We start from the raw sequence: 16,193 nt of genomic DNA, 5'->3' as shown, positions 1-16,193 counted from the left end.
TCCTCTGAATTTGGCTGTGGAGCTTGAATGCTTTTGTACAGTGGGAATTTCAGTTCCCTGTTTAGAGTCAGTTTTCAAGACTGTGATTCATCCAGTTTCTAATTGCTCTCATTACCCAACCCAGCAATACCAGGTACTCTAACAAGGTCACCACACCCTCCACACATTCAGACACAAGTTCCAATTCCGGGCACCAGCCTCACCAGCAGAGCATTCTATATGTTGGATTTGTTTCAGCATAGGATTAGTCAACTAGATCGAAATATTGCCACGCTCCCTTCAAGCAGGAGTTTTAATTTTTCCAAAATGACCCCCTCCTTAAATTGTAAGTAGATGAATTAACTTGAGAAATTCTCTGAATACTTTGTGATAGGAATGAGCCAGTTACACTCACTTCCTAACAGGGCAAAAAACACCCTCCTGATATCCTCTCTTTTATTTTTATATACCTAAAAAACCCAGAGCCAACGTAAAAACAAAAGGTTAGATAAAATTGATAAAAAAGGACAGGACTAGGATAACTTAGGCAATGAGTTGAGGTAGATAAAAGCAGGTTCCAAAGTCGCAGTATGTGAAGAGATGGCTTTATTATCAGAGTCTAAGGCACACTTTTTTAAGTGCCTACCGCGTTCCCAGCAGTATAGTAAGTACCAGGTTGGGGCCAGAAACACAGGTCAATCCGACACTTTTCTGGACTTCAAGTGAGGAGTGAGGGAGGTTAGGAGATGAAGCGAAGATAAAAATGCCCAGAATGCCCAGAAGCAGTAATAATAGCTAGTATTTATTGAGCACCTACTCTGGGCCGGAAACTACTCTAAGCAATTTATGCACATAAACTCACTTGATTCGCCAGAAAGCCCTAAGAATGTTCTTACTGCAGATGAGGAAACAGGGACTCAGAGACGCAACCTTCCCAGGGTCATTCAATGACGTGGTGCTGCTGGGATCAGAATTTTGTCAGTCCGACTGGAGGGTTGAAATGTGACAGGTGCTGCTACATCAAAGGTTCCAGCAGAGCCAGTAAGTGCAGTTTTGACTTAGGAGATAGCGGCACTCGAGAGGGGGAATCTTATGGAACTCAGGGGAAGGTTTTCCTAGTTTAGAAGGGTTCCCCAATAACAGAAGGATTGAGGGCTGCCCTAGATAGAAGGCAAATGTTCCACGAGCGCCCACCGTGTGCAGGCACCTATTCTAGAGGCTACAGAAAGAAACGAACGGTCCCTCGTGATACCGATTAAGGGGAGATTATTCCACTTACTACAGTTTTACAGACTAGGGCAAATGGCCACAACGGAGGTGCAATAAGGGCTATGGAATTGCAGGAGAAGGAGCCGTTAATTCTGGCACTGGAAGACGCTTGAAGCCCGAAAATTTTGAGAGAGACGATCTTTATGGGGACTCACAAGTTCGGCAGGTTCTATGGAGAACGGAGATCCCCGTCCCTCCGGAGGCCGGGCTGGAAATCCCGGCCCGCCCTCAGTCTTCGGGCCCCGCGGCCTAAGCTCTCGCCTGGACCCCACGGGTTCAAGTCCGGTGCGAGGCCAGGTCAGTGGAGGCCCACAGGGTCAGAAGCTCGCCCCTGCTGCTCCTTACCTGGGATCGGGACAGTCCGGACCGGCTCGGAGCGGGGAATTCGCGGACTCTGGTCAGTCGACGCGAACAGGCTCCCGCGGGCGCTGGCTGAGGACCGAGGCCCAGTGGGAGCGGCTGACAGATCCCGGAAACGGTCACAGCGCCTGCGTAGGGCAGCCGCGCGGGCAGTCCGCGCACGCGCAAAGCTCGGCGCGCGGCAGTCAGGGCGGGTGCGACGGGGGAGCGTCCTGGACTTGTGCATCTGTGTTCGCGCCTCTGTAGTGGCTTCGCAAACCGGCCATAAGGTGGTGACGAATTAGCGTGGACGTCTTACTCCTTACCTAGCATATTTCCATATACCTGTGGACCGAAAATGTGAATCCTTGGGGGTTTCACAAGAGCTTTTGTCAAGAAATGCATTACTAAGAATTGGGGTTTTTCCAACTCCAGGGACCCGAGGAACGACTACGGTTTTCTCCCTTCAGAGAGCCCCCCTTTGAGAACCAGTCTCCTCTGTGGAAAGCACCTGAAGCCCGTCCTGAGTGAGAATCACTTGTTTCCTGCTCCCAGGATGGCGCCACAGGACCCAGGAGTTGGGGGAATTCAGCAGCTACCCCTCCCACTGAAGACAGTGCTTGCTGTGCTGACGCTTCCTCAACTTCGGAAGGAGAAGGGGCACCGTGATAGACACCAGAAGCTCGGGACTGCTTGTCAGGCCTGGCAAGCTCAGTGATGGAACGTAACCACACAGGATGGTCTAATAATACATTTCTGACTGGGTAGGTCATGGCGAATAGTCATGTCTCAGTCCTTTAGCTTCCTTAGCAAAGGTCAGTCTTGACTTGAAGGAGCGCTGTCCATTGTTCTTGTGCAGCTGGGATAACATATCTTTCATATGTCAGGGTAGTTTTCTTTTTCAGACCCCATGAAAGTGCAATCTGCAGCACCAGAGCGTGAGACCACAAAACTCACTGTTATTTTGTTGCCTGCATACCATATGTATGTACTAGAACTATCCTGTACCCATCAATGTAAAAGGAGTATGTCTCCATTGTGCATTTTATCCATCCTTAGACCTTTCCCTGCTTTGCTTCCTCCTGCTTTCTTAATGTACCACCAGTGGATTTCATGTAACTTTCCTTACACTTTCTCCTTTGATTCTAAATGTGTAAAATGAGCTGCAAAACTGCCATTCTCCAGAGCAGTTTCTCAATCGTTGAGATTCTATTTCCAGACATGTCCTCAAAATTTTGGCTCAAATTCATATAAAATTTTTCTGTAGGATTAGACATACTTTTGTCGACATACAGATGTCCTGAATGTCTACTAGACTTGCTGCCCTTGAACTCAGAAATTTAGGAGCACTTCTGTCCTCCGGGTCACTGCAAGTTGTTCACCTGCTGCCTATTTTGTTCCTTCTAGTGGTTTATGAATTTGAACCTACTGCTTGGCTGTAAGGTGATGTTCACAAGAGTGACTTTTCAATTTCCCAATTTCAGAGCCACATTATGTTCTCTGGGGTTAGTTAATACAGTTGATCAGGGAACACTAATTCACTGGAAATAACTGGTTTTACTTTGTCCTCTGGCTACCAAGTCTTTGGTCCTAGGGAGAAAGGACAGATTGAGAGTGGAACAATCATTTTAAACTAATTACCCACTAGAAAAAAATGTCTTGGCAAAAAAAGGACAGCACGTGGAAGCGAGGATTCCTGAACCAGCTGGAAGTGTGTAGAGTTGGTACCCAGAGTCAAAATACCAACAGTGTTTTATTTGAATTTCATCTTTTTTTATTTTGTTAATCCTCACCTGAGGATATTTTTCTTTTTTCTTTTTTTTTATCCTCATCCGAGGACATTTTTCCATTTTTTTGTTCAGATAGAGTGGGAGGGAGAGAAGGAGAAACATCAACACAAAAGGGACACATCGAGTGGCTGTCACCTGCACGACCCAACCAGGGCCGGGGACAAACTGCAATCGAGGTACATGCCCTTAGCGGGAACCGAACCCGGGTCTCTTCAGACCACAGGCCAACACTCTAACCGCTGAGCCAAACCAGCCAGGGCTCCTAAGGATATTTTTCTATTGATTTTTTTAGATAGAGTGGAAGGGAGGGAAAGAGAGAAACAGCGATGTGAGAGAGACACATTGATTAGTTGCCTCCTGCACAACCCTGACTAGGGCTGGAGATGAACCTGCAACCCAGGTTCATTCCCTTGACCGGGAATCGAATCCAAGATCCTTCAGTGGACAGGCCACTGAGCCAAACCAGCCAGGGCAAGATCACACCTTTTTACAAAGGATAGTTCCTTCTTAGAAGGAGTTTATAATCTATGTAGGTGAAAATAACATTCAAATCAATGATACCAGATTCTTTATAATAAATGAGAAGAAAAGAAATAACTTAGCCTCCGAAAAATAACAGTGAGACATTTAATATGAGTTAGTATTTTGCATTTTAGCCTAAACAAAGCTAAAATGTGTTTCATTTAATAATTTATGAGTCATTCTAGATGCCAGAACCTTAATTCTAAAGAGGTCCTTGAAGTGAAACCACCTGATTGTGTAACTGAGGAAATAAAACCAGAAGATTGAGACTTTAAAAATTTTTCTTTTTCTTTTTAAAATTGATTTTAGAGAGAGAGAAATGCCGATTTGTTGTATCATTTATTTATGTATTTATATATTCATGGGTTGATTCTCATATGTGCCCTGACTGGGGGATTGAACCTGAAATCTTGGCATATTAGGACAAAGCTCTAACCAACTGTGCTACCCAGCCAGGGCAGACTTTGAGACTTGATGACAAGGCTTTGGTATAAGTCAGTGGCAGGGCTGGCCTGTTGATGCTTGGGCCAGAACATTTCCCATTATTCCATCATGTCCTTGTATAAGAGCCCTTGGACTCCAAGGAGGAACACTTTTTAGTGTTTGTTTTTTTAGACTTGTGTAATGACACATGTGGTATCCAAAATGGGGACTCTGCCTTATAAAAAATTAGTTCCAGGGAAGGTGGTACTTAAAAATGGGAAATGGGAGAAAGGGAAGGATTGGACACTACGATAGAATAATTTTGTTTGCTTTATTGATTTGATTGGAGTTGGAATAGGATTGAATTGGAATTTGGTCAAGCTTCAAGTCATCAGATATTTAGTGAGTACTCACCAATTGTCAAGTATTATGTTAAGCATTTTGTGCAATGTACATGAAAGTTGAGTAAGATCCCTCTGTCCTCAAAAAATTTAGAGACCGGGATAAGATCAGTTCACAAATGATTTTAAATATAAGAAAATGCACAGTGCCTTGAATCTGGAAGGGCTTGGGGCTAGTTAATGTTTGGCGAATGAAACTATGAATGAATGAAAGAAATAGTCTGTGATTTCAAAAGAGACATAGGTTACCACCAGTTGCTAATTGGTGAGGGGTTTGTATAGATATAGCAGAACATAACCAATCGCAGGTCGGAAAGATTACATGTTTGCAAAGGTCTAAGGAATTTCTTCTGATCAGGAAAACTTTGATTTAGTATATAGATTAGAATGTGGAGAGTAAGAAGATTGGTTCTTACTTGTGCTCCAGCTGAATAGTAGTGAATACTTACTGCCAATCTGATCCAATTTCTATCTCTTCCATGGGTTAATGCCTGACACCCACTCACCACAAAAACTGCTGGAACTGTTACTGAATCAATGTTTATAAAAGTTATAAGTAGCCTGGCCGGTGTGGCTTAGTGGTTGAGTGTTGACCCATGCACCAAGAGATTGCTGGTTCAATTCCCAGTCAGAGCACATGCCCAGGTTGTGGGCCAAATCCCCAGTGGGGAGCATGCAGGAGGTGGCCAGTGATGTTCTTTCTCTCTCATCGATGTTTCTATCTCTCTCTTCTCTCTCTAAAAACCAATAAAGAAAAAAATAAAAAAAATAAAAAAGTTATAAGTAAACAGAAGAACAAAAATATACTTTGTTAGTGCTTAATAATCCTTGTGCTTTAGATATTGTCATGATTGCTATGGTATGGTCCAAGGAGGAAACGTTTCCTGTAGAAAGGACTTAGTATAATTTAGAGCCAGAGGGACTGAAAAATACATACAGATTTTTCCACTCTGGGCTGCTCACCCAGTTCATTTCCATAGCATGGAGATGAGATTAGTTTATGGGATATCTAGGAGCATAAGGTAGTGTCAAATGGTATGTAAATAGCATACTATCACAAAAAACATGCTTATAAGACAAGCACACAAGCATACTTATGAATACCAGGTATTGTTTTCCTAATTTGATAAATGAAATCTGTAGCCCACTAGGTTGTAAATCTCCTGGAGGCCAGGGCTACTTTTACACATTTTGTTTCTAACACATTTTCCCATGCTGTTATGTAACCTTAGATTATTTTAATAAAACAGTGGTATAATAGAATGCTTAAGAAAGTTTACTGACTTAGGAAATAAATAGAACCGGGTTCAAATTCTGACTCTGCAGCTTACTGACTTGGGGCAGGTCAGTCAACTTCTCTAAGTTTATCTGTCAAATGAGGATAATAGTTCCCACCTCTTAGGTTGTTCTAAGGATTACAATAGACAGTGTAAACAAAATGCTAAGACAGTTCTTGGCACATTAAAAGCACTATATAAATTGTGACAATTATTATTTGAACATATTGTACCAAATTGATTTTTATAATTTATTACAAGCACACCTCATTTTATTATGCTTCGCTTTATTGCACTTCCCAGATACTGCATTTTGATCAACATCAAGGCAAGGCCCTCCACTAGCAAACCAATTACAACTCCCTGAAGACTCAGATAATGCGTAGCATTTTATTAGCAATAAAGTATTTTTTAATTAAGATATGTACATTGGTTTTTTTAGATATAATGCTATTGCAGTTTTAATGGACTACAGTATAGTATAAACATAACTTTTATATGCACTTGGGAAATAAAAAAATTTGTGTGACTCACTTTATTGCAATATTCGCTTTACTGTAGTGGTCTGGAACTAAACCTGCAATATCTCCAAAGTAGGCCTGTATTCCCCAGTTGTTTTTCTCCTAGTCTGTGGCTTCTCTTCATTCTCTTAATATCTTTCAAAGAGTAGAAGTTTTTAATTTTGAGGAAGTCCATTTATCTGGTGTCATGTCTAAGAAATCTTTGCCTAATCCAAGGTTATATAGATTTTCTTCTATTTCTTTTCTTTGAAGTTTTATAGTTTTTACATTGACTAATTTTAGAGTATTGAATTAAACTTGCATTGGTGGAAAAAGGCATACTTGGTCTTGATGTATTGTTTTTATACATTATTGTATTCAGTGGTTACAAATTTAAGAATTTAACAATTAAAAATTTAATATATAATCTTTGCATAAGAAGGATATTGTTTTGTAGTTTACTTCTCTTGTAATTTCTTTTCTAGTTTTGGTAATTCTGGTTCTGTAATTCTGGCTTCTTTCTTTTGTGTTCAGAAGTATTTCTCCAGTTTTCTGGAAGAGCTTATGTAGAATTGGTGTTTCTTAATTTCTAAACTTGGAAGTTTTAAGTTATATTTTTGTTATTAATTTCTATCTTAGTTGCATAATTTCTATTTTATTATTTTTTATTTTTATTTTCTTCTTTATCAATTTTAGAGAGAGAAGAAGGGAGAGGGAGAGAGAGATAGAAACATCGATGAGAGAGAACATTGATTGGCCACCTCCTGCATGCCCCCACAGGGGATTTGGCCCACAACCTGGGCATGTGCCCCAACCGGGAATAGAACTGGCAACCTCTTGGTGCATAGGTGGATGCTCAATCATTGAGCCACACCAGCCTGGCCATAACTTCTATTTTAATTAGTGATTTGTTTTTGCTTGCTTATTCTTTCAGTTACTAAGAAAGGTGTTAGTATCTCTCAGATGATTGCGAATTTGTTTATTTCTACTCTAATTCTGTCATTTTTTAAAATATATTTTGGTGCTATATTATAGGTGCCTCTATATTGTAGAATTATGTCTTCTGATGATTTAAATGTTTTATCATTATGAAATGTTCCTTTATAATAGTGCTTTTTGTCTTAATGTTTACTTTTAAGATGTTAATATAGCTACACCAGCTTTCTTTTTGTTAGTGTTTGCCTACTATATATTTTCTCTCTTTTTACTTTCAACTTTTATTTTAACATATGTTCTTAGGTGTGTTGCTCATAAAAATATATAGTTGCATTTGATTTTTATAGTACGTTTATCTTATAAATGAAATATCCAGAACAGTTGCAATTAAAGTAATTACTGATATATTTGAGTTTAACTTTTACCATATTATTGTATGCTTTATTTTAGTCCTGACTATTCTGTTTACTTTTCTCTCCTTTCTTGCCTTCTTTTGGATTGATTATTTTTATGATTTCATTTTCAAGGACTAATTCAGAGGGATGCTGGAGCTGTCTCACACTGGCTCCGGAGATCATATTGTGCCCAACTCTTCACAACTCCATGATCAGTAACCTCCTGTTGGTAGCTTGAAATCAGCTATGGTAGGAGCATTTACATGATAGAAAGTAGCAAAGACTACAGAACAGGGCTTTTGTCCTTTGAAGAAACATTTACCAGCACAGCAATGATCAGTCCTTTCTTTTCATGAATAAGGCAGAGGTCTCAGAATATTATCCTTCTTCACAGTTATATGCTGTTCTTGTCATGCATTTTTTTTTATCCTCACTCGAGGACATTTTTCCATTTTTTGTTCGGATAGAGTGGGAAGGAGAGAGAGAGAGAGAAACATCAATGTGAAAGGGACACATCGAATGGCTGACTCCCACACGACCCAATCAGGGCCGGTGACAAACTGCAACCGAGGCATGTGCCCTTAGCGGAAACCAAACCCAGGTCTCTCTAGACTACAGGCCGACACTCTAACCGCTGAGCCAAACCGGCCAGGGCTTGTCATGCATTTTAATTCTATAGTAAATACCATGTATTTGCCATTTTTTCTGAAGGATTGTTTCTATTACCAACATGTTGTTATGACTAGTCCTTATTTATGTTCTTGTCCTCTCATGTGTTTATCAGTGTTGTGTCTAACATTTTATTTTAAAAATTGTGTAGGGATAATTTGAGACCCAAAATGATTGTATCTTTGCCCAGATAAGATTTACATTTTTCCAGGTGCCTGAGGGTGTCAGCAATCTGGGATCAGCTTAATTTAATTTTAGGAATTAAGATTTTCTGGGCCATCCAGATGACTCAAAGCTGTGCTTCAATCCTTGGGAAGAATGTTCATTTTCTTACTCATCCTTACTCCTAGTGTCCCAACCCAAGGCACAGGTGTGATAGTTAATTTTATTTGTCAACTTGACTGAGCCACAAGATGCCCAGATATTTGGTCAAACATTATTCTGGGTGTTTTTGTGAGAGTATTTTTAGATGAGATTGATATTTTAATTGGTAGACTAAATAAAGCAGATTACCCTCCATAATGTGCATGGGCCTCTTCTAATCAATTGAAGCAGTTGAAGACCCAAATAGAACAAAAGGCTAATGTCCCCCAAGTAAAAGAGAATCCCTGCTGCTTGCCTTTGAACTGGAACATTGGCTCTTTCTGCTTCTATAGCAGCTTCTGGACTTTGGACTTGAACTAGGACATTGGCTCTGCTGAGCTTTTACTTGTCAGCTTTCATAATCATATAAGCCAATTCCTTATGATATCTCTTTATATTTACTTATCTCTCTCTCTCTCTCTCTCTCTCTCTCTCTCTCTCTCTCTCTCTCTCATATTCTATTGGTTTTGTTTCTGTGGAGAACCCTGATTAATTCAACAGACATTTACCAGGACCCTTGACCTTGGAGGACTCTGGGTAACCTTTGTCTCTAGTCTAGGCTGTTAAAAGTACTGCTCAGGTTCTCAACCACCTATTCTGGAACCAGCAAATAGCTCTTGGGGTAAAGCAGTCCTAAAATGATGGGCTCACTTTCTGATGTTCTCTTTTCTTTTAGATCTTGACCTAATGTTCACTGCTTTACTAGCCCACTCTTATCTTTGAGTAGATGTTTTGTATATTTTGTTCACTTTTTTAGTTATTAGGGAGAGTTGCCTATCGCTCTAGCCTTTCATTACCAGAATCATTTGGTAAGTAACCATTAAAAAAAGATTGATTTGAGAGAGAGAGGAAGAAGGAAGGAAAGAGAAAAAGAGAAACACCGATTTGTTGTTCCACTCATTTATGCATTCATTGGTTGCTTCTTGTATGTGCCCTGACCAGAGACTGAACCCACAACTTTGCAGTATCAGGACAGATGCTCTAACCAACTGAGCTACCCATCTGGGGCAGTAAGTAACCATTTTAAAAAGTTAACATTTATCTATTTAATCTTGCTAAATCCTATTGCGTTAATTATATATCTTTAACACATCATTACAGTGTTTATTTACTTGGTAGTACATGTTTGTTGCAGGTTAGAGGGAATATTTACTTCTCATCCAGTATAGTATATATCTTGTGTACTGGTTATAGATGTAATCACTATGGTGTTAAGTATTAAATAATTAGGTGGTGTTTAAAATGTTTATATTATACAGGAGTGCTTGGAGAATTGTTTTATAGGTTTTAAAGAGGGTTTTAGTGATATTTAGAGAAATTATTTGGAGTTTTTGGACATGTGGTGAATGCTTTTTTATTTTTTTCATTTAAAATAACATAGTATAGGTTCCTTTGATTTTAGACTTGTTTTCAGGAATGGATTAACCAAGGATAATTGTCGTTGTGGCATATAGCATTACCTTTGATTTTTTTGTAATTATATCAGAGATATATCTGTGGGCTTCTTCTTACATCTCACTTCCAAATGAAGATATTGGCAAAAGTTGAGTAACTCTAGACCTGGAGGCAAGTTAACTAACACAAAGAGTGTCTCTCCAGGAACAAATTTAAAGTGGCAGAAAATTACAAGTCTAATGATTATTTTTGTAAGAACACTGAATGAAATGGCTGGTTTGCTCATGAACGTAACTGTTTTTGTTTGAGTCCTGCTTCTGGGCCTAAACCTTTATGTTGATGAACCCAAGTTTTTGCCTCCATTTGCACATACGCCCTAAGTGATCTGACAGGCTCTTGGCTTAAACCACCAACCGTAGGTCACTGACCCTCAGATGTGTCCCTCATTTCATTCCTGACCCCTCATTTTATTCTGACTGCTACTGAACTTCGTCACTTAGTATCTCATCAGCTCCCACTTTAATTCAGTACATATAAAATCTGTTATTTCTCCTTCCTTTCCCACTTCAGATTCTACTTTCCTCTCTACCTCTCATTTCAAGGTGTCATCAACTACAACACATTGATTACAGGCTCCCACGCAGTTATCAAGTCATATCATGCCTACCAACTATGTATTTCTTTATCCCTAGAAAAGCTTTCAAACCTACAGAAAAGTTGCAAGAATAGTATAATGAATATCCATATACTAGTTTATGTAGATTCACCAATAGTTAACATTTGCTTTCTCTCTTATGTATATAAAATTAATAACAATAATGGTTATTATTTTATTTATTAAACCATTTGTAAGTCACAGATATCATGCCTCTCTATCCCTAAAGAGACACATACTTTACTATGTGTCTCTGAAGAACAGGATCTTCTCTTACATAACCATAATACAATGATCAAATTCAGCATATTTGATGTTAATTCAGTATTATTATTTACAACAATAATTAATTCTAAAACTTAATTATATAATATAATTATAAGTTTGTTTTAAGTTCATATTCAATTTTCAGTGGTTTTTCCAATAATGTCCTTTCTAGCATTTTTTCTTTCTTTCTTTTTTCTGAACAGATTTTATTACATGTGATGGGGCTCAGTCCTTCTTGACTGCTGCCTTCCTCACGGCTGCAAGGACATTACTCAGCTCCTCTCTCTTCCTCTTGGCACGGATGTGTGTCCCCACCCTTTTCTTGATGAATTTCAGGGCCCTCTTGTCCTTAGAGACCTTGAGCAGCTCCATGGCATGCTGCTCATAGGGGGCAAAGCCACACACCTCTCAGATCATGTCCCGCATGAACTTGGTATGCTTGGTGAGGCGCCGGCGGCGGCGGCGGCTGTGCCTTGGCTTGCTCACATTCTTTGTCACCTTGTGGCCCTTGTTGAGGCCCACGACCATCGGGTAGCACAGAGCCATGGCTGCTGTTTCTCAATCTAGCATTTTTTCTTGGTCCCAGAGCCCATCCAAGACCATTTGTTGCATTTAATTGTTGTTTCTTTATTCTAATCTAAAATAGTTCCTCAGGCTTTTTTTCCTTTGCTTTTCACAACATTGACATTCTTAAAGGGCCCACACCAATTATTTTATAGAATGTTCTTTCGTTAGGGTAGACACCACCATAATTGAGTGATTAAAGTTAACATCACAATTAATGGCACAAATGGACTCATCTGTCTTCTGGTGTGATGCAGTGGGTCCAAAATGCATAACCTTGATCAATTCATGACAAACCTCTCTTGCCCCCTGAACGAAGTCCATGCTCCATAACAAGTCATCAAGGCCACTCACACTCTGTCACTTCCATCTCTCACGATATTCTCTATGTGCATTCTGACTATCCACACCTCGCTTTTCCCACCTTGGGCTTCCCCACTTTTGTTCTTGGGAAAGCTGGGCCCTTTCAGGGAATGAACCACAGTTGGTCCATGCCTTATGTGCCAACCCCATTGCCACTTGATGTTAATTGGTTTAGGGATGGGTGTGTGACCCATTTCTGCCAATCAGGACTCAAGAAGAGGTCTTCTAGGGAGTTTCTGGGAAAAAATATGCTCTGTGATAAAAAGGGATGGTGAGAAAGTCTTTATCATTTTCCTGTCTTGATGGTTAGAGCTGTGGAAACTGTCTTGAGAGACCTGAGGGCAACACAATATGGAAAAGTGGAGATCTAGGTTCTTCACATTGCACTAACTGTGCCAGAGGGGTTGGTGTGTAAAATCATTAAATGTCTCTATAGCTTGCACCACTGTTGGCTGATGTGCTGCTTATTGCCCCTAAGCATGCTTTTAGCTGGTCTCCCTACTCCCATCTTTTGTCCCAGCATGCTGTCCCCCACTTTATGCCTAACTCTTATTCATCCATGGGCTTCAGCAGGACATGATTTCCTCTGGAACACCTTCTTTTATCTTCTAAGCCTGGCTGAGTGCCTCTCCTGTAGCTTTCTGTACTTACCCCCACAGAAGCCTTCCTATCCCCAAACCTAATTCTCATAATACAGTTTTCCCCTTGGTCTACATATCTGGTTACTATTTTGTATCTATATTTAAAAGTTGGTTTTTAAATGTTTGTAGAGAAAAGTTTTATGGAATCACTGGTCCAAAGCTACAGGATATATATTTTTTTAGCCTAAGCCAGAGTTCAGGAAGTAGAGGGAGAAATAGTTCCTTATAATAGCCAGCAGGTTCCCCTCTAGTCTTGTGATTCTACAATAACTCATGGTTGGCCTTTTCACAATAAATTTCTAGCCCCTACTCCCAGTAGCTTGTGAGTGGAAGGGTTGGGGTGTGTGTGATGTATTTGTGATTTCTAGAAACACTTAAAGACATGTCCCATGGGAAAGACCCAGAACCTGCTGGGTTCCCTACAAGGACCCAGAATTGGTTCACATGTGAAAGCAGGAGGAAGATAATTGATGTTTTTAAATGTACCTGAGTTTTCTGTGTTTCTTTTTTTAATTAATTTTTGTTACAGATGTTTCTCTTTTTTTCCACCATTGACACCTTCCTCCCAATCCCCCCCTCCAACCTGTGATTTGTTTTCATCGAGTATGGTAGGACACACAGACGTGGAAATGATTGTCACGAAGGAAGAAGTTTATGTATTCACAGACACATCCCTAGAAGCAGGAGACACAGCATGGCATGTGTATGGTAAATGGGAATATGGGCCTCTTCCCATGCTCCAACTCCCCCTCCTATCCTGTGGGAACTATGGTGAAGGCAATGTGTAAGTGGACTGTGAGACCTTGGGAACCTGGCCAGCAACTCATTCTAAGAAAGGCCAAAAGAGAAACAGCTTCTAGATGTAAGCCTGGATTATAAACAGCTAGTGTTTTGATTTCACATAGGAACGTCTTCCTCCCCCTGCATGCCCTGTTTTTCTGTTTTCTGTACTTTCCCTTGTGTTGGGAAAGTCTGGGAGGCGACCCCTAGTGTGGCCTGTCCACAGGCCGGATGGACTCAGTGGGACTTCACCAGTGGTGGCTGGTATGATGGTAAACATCACCAGTCGGCTGCCACCAGTATGCACGTAAATCCTAATAAACCCATGTCTTTCACTGCCAGTCCTCCAGGTTATTTCTTTGGAATCCACAAATAATACACTGAGGTTTTTTGGGACCTCAGCACTTTACATAACAGCATGCTACTCAGGGCCACATAAAACACAGGGTTTGTCAGGAGGGGAAAACATGGGCATGCATCTTTATTGTGGTTTCTGTGGGAAGGAATGGGCAAGGCAGGGTAAGCAAGATTAAGATTTGGCTAGTTTGAATAATTTCATTGGGCTCTGTGACATAGGGGCTGTCTCTAGTTGTTTAGTACCTGGTTTTGTGTAAGTAGGGCTGGGGAATATTGCCTCCTAGAGTATAAGAGCTAGATAGAGGAGGTGGTTCAGAGTATGAGCTCAGGATTGGGTTAGTCTGTGTATGAAAGCTCTTTGCTATTTCTAAGAACAGGGTACGTCTGGGAGAGGCAATGTCTCCTCAGTCAGGGAGGCCCCATGCTGAAGCATCAAGAATATAGAAAATAAGAAAATACAATTAATACAATCAGTGATATAAAATTTAGGAACTTTGAAAGGTAGCTCAAAACATTTAACAAAACCATTTAATTGGTCTTTGCTCCATTTACTCTGTAGAACATGGTGCTAGTGCCCTGACTTTAATGATTGTAGATACCAGCTAATGTTATTATTTTGCAAGGCTATTGATTATATCATTTTAGACCTTCAAGCTGTTCTGAAATTACATGTCCTCAGGCAAAAACAGCATATGTTACTAAGTGAAGTCCATTTTCTGTTCTTCTTTTTTTTAAAATCCTCACCGAAGGATATTTTTTCATTGATTTTCAGATAGTGTGGGAGGGATAGAGGGAGGGAGAGAGAGAGGGAGAGAAGGAAAGAGAAAGAGAGAAACATCTATGTGAGAGACCTACATCAATTGGTTGCCTCATGCACAACCCCAAAGGGCTGGGGATCAAACTGCAACTGAGGTACATGCCCTTGACTGGAACCGAACCCAAAACTCTTTGGTCCGCGGTCCGACACTCTAACTGCTGAGCCAAACTGGCCAGGGATGAAGTCCATTTGCTTATAAATATTGGGTTAGAAACCTCACTTCATCTCATGCTACAAAGAATTTGTAGCTCTGCTATTAACTGAATGGTTTTAGGCCAGTCACTGAGTTGTTTACATCTCCTTCCCAATGCCTTCCTTCCCCAAGTGAGGAGCTGCTCTAGAATTGTGTGAGTGTGAGGGACTGCAGGGTGGACTATCCCCCCAGGAAACAATGATGACGTCTTAAAACCTCATGGAATGCCCCTTGTATTTGTCTAGCAAGAGGCCTGCTGCTGTCAGCCCTGCCAAACCTCTCTTTGGAAGTCAAATGTTGAAGTCCTATGGAATGCTAGAAGAAACTTGGCAAAAGTCCAAGGTCATGCACAATAGGCTCTGTGCCAAGTTATCTTGTTTAAACTTTACATTCCTGTGAGGCAGATGCTGTTATTATTTCTCATTTAATAGTTGAGAAAACAGGAGGGGAAATCGGTTAAATTGCCCAAAGTCACAGTGCTGGAAAAGTGAAACCCATATCTGTCAACTTTAACGTATAAAAATGAGACTTATTTTATGTAATTACAGAGGTGAATACTAGATCAAAATAAGAACAAAATTGAGGGAGACATATTCTGGTTTACTATTAGGTGGGACTTTTGAACCATAATTGGCAGTCAAAATTGCAGTGGGCTGCCATTTTTTTTGCTGGAAGGGTTCAGGTACAAATTGGATTATCATTTTTCAGAGATGTTATGGAGGGACTCCCCAACTCTCTGAGAGTTGGACTAGACACCCTCGGAATGTTCCTTTGATTCCTAAAATTCTAATGTCATTCTAGGATTCTGTGAGTTGGTGTTGCCCAGGAAATTCACACACAGCAGTTGGAGACCCTACCAGCAGAGGGCAGTGTCTTCACAGTTGGTCCATTTTCAGAGAAGGAATAAACGTGGTTCCCTCCGGGATTGCCTAGAGAGCACCAAGTTTAGAACTATTACAAGGGTGATATGGGCCAATGTGAAAATGGAGAGGGATTCACCAATAGAATAATATTATTTCTTTCTCTATCAGCCCAAACAGTGATTTCTGTCTGCCAGTAGATTGGAGAGAGGTCAGAATGCTAATAGCAAAAGGGAAGACACCATTTCCAGAAAGCTGAGGAAGGGTACTTTCTGAGGGCTGTGAACTGGCAAGGAGCCCTCATAGTGTCGTCCCTTCTGTCTCTGCACTCTGAAGACTAGGAAAGTGAGGAGAGGAACAGGGTTGAGTAGTGTTAGAAGGTGACAGCAGAAACTCTGCCACACTTGGGGTGGTTGAAGGACCCAGGAATATTCAACC

The 16,193-nt window shown here is 40.6% G+C and overlaps 1 protein-coding gene and 1 pseudogene across 1 annotated transcript in view; both read right to left on the bottom strand.

The window, feature by feature from the left end:
• Positions 1-1,712, bottom strand: part of ARPC1A (actin related protein 2/3 complex subunit 1A) — a 34,870-nt gene extending 33,158 nt beyond the window's left edge. The window contains exon 1 of the mRNA XM_036279638.1: positions 1,594-1,712. The gene's annotated coding sequence lies outside the window, so the exon portion shown is untranslated. The remainder of the gene's footprint in view (positions 1-1,593) is intronic.
• Positions 1,713-11,405: 9,693 nt separating this feature from the next.
• LOC118642777 lies at positions 11,406-11,726 on the bottom strand (annotated as a pseudogene).
• Positions 11,727-16,193: the final 4,467 nt, after the last annotated feature.

Source organism: Molossus molossus, unplaced genomic scaffold (assembly GCF_014108415.1).
Source record: "Molossus molossus isolate mMolMol1 unplaced genomic scaffold, mMolMol1.p scaffold_m16_p_3, whole genome shotgun sequence".
In the NCBI taxonomy this organism is placed as follows: domain Eukaryota; kingdom Metazoa; phylum Chordata; class Mammalia; order Chiroptera; family Molossidae; genus Molossus; species Molossus molossus.
The sequence above is the reverse complement of the archived record's forward strand: the minus strand, read 5'-3'. Positions and strand labels throughout refer to the sequence as shown.